The sequence below is a fragment of the Podarcis gaigeae genome (assembly GCF_964106915.1).
Source record: "Podarcis gaigeae genome assembly, chromosome: 4".
In the NCBI taxonomy this organism is placed as follows: Eukaryota; Metazoa; Chordata; class Lepidosauria; order Squamata; family Lacertidae; genus Podarcis; species Podarcis gaigeae.
Window position 1 is genome coordinate 33,194,290 of NC_139677.1, and position 1,367 is coordinate 33,195,656.

The following is a 1,367-nucleotide window of genomic DNA, read 5'->3' on the forward strand; positions in this document are numbered from 1 at the left end:
AAGAAAGATATATGTTGAAATTAACATACCGAAGTGTTTACATCTCAGGTTTTCTGCATGTGAGTTTGAAATGTACAACTTCAAATATATTTTAGATCCCTATGAGATAAAACCAAGATGGTGTTTGGGAACCTTCTGCAAGGTTTTAATATACATTACTAGTTCAGCTTCATGTGGCCCCATGATGGAGATGAAATTGTGTTTTGCTCGCGAGTTAACTGAAAAACCACAGGATGACTTCCACCAATCTTTTACAATTAAGGAACAGGGCTTGACCATTAGAGACCTTTAAAAAAAGGGTTGTCATCCTCTGTTCTGTTCCCTTTAGCAACTGGGCTGTGATTCACTTCCCTAGGAATGAACAGGAGGATTTGGCCATAGCTGAAGTTGAATTCGGACTTGAAAGCTGTTGTTTTAATTAATACCTTGTGTGTTCAAGAGGCTTCTGCCACTGAAGTCTACTGTGTGTTGAAAATACTGTTGTGGGTTTGGGTGGGCAAAATTCAAAGTTTGAATTTTCTTACAGTTTTAAAGACTTTTTGACCTATATCAAAATAGTTCACCCTACTCTACTCTTGGATTATTGTGTAATGGTGGGCCAAATCCAGAACTGGCCCACTCTCTCTGGGTCATTTCTGATAGGTTTGTGGGGCCATTAATCTGTCAATCACTTGATGGACAGAACCTATCCCAGAGGCAGACAGAATCCATATTTGTCCTTCCTGTTCTGATTTCGTTCATGTGCGTCTTAAATTATGTCCCAAGGAGATTTTTAGGATGATTCCAGGAAAATCTTTTAAAATCTGAAGATTAAAAACAGTAATTAAAAAAATAATAAGTGAGGAGTCCACATGAGTTGTACCAAGGGCAGTTCTGCATCTCCACTTCTGCTGCTTTAAGCAGTTTAAAGCTGAGGCCTGGAGCAGCTTGAAGGCACATCACTTGTGCCATACCTGATAAAAATGCTTTTTAAAATCATGCAGGAACCATGCTACTTCATGTGTACTTTTATGTGCTGAGGGCCATTGCATGTACAACAAAATGGCTGCCTCTATGTTGTACTGATGGGGACAGCTTCTCTTTTAAACTGCTGAACTCACAAACGTAAGGAAGGAAGGATAACATCTAATAAATATATCCTCCCCAAGCAGCTATTCACATCCCAACAACTTGTGCCTTTATCGTGACTTATGCCACAAATAAAGCAGACATATCTGAGTAACTATTCACTGAATCGTAATTATTTCTTTTTAACAAAGAACACATTTGGGTTTCTGCTAAATGAGGACATGGCAAATGTAAATGAATATTCAGCTGGGTACATATGGGGATTGGGGGTATAAAGGGAGGGCATGAACACACAGAGA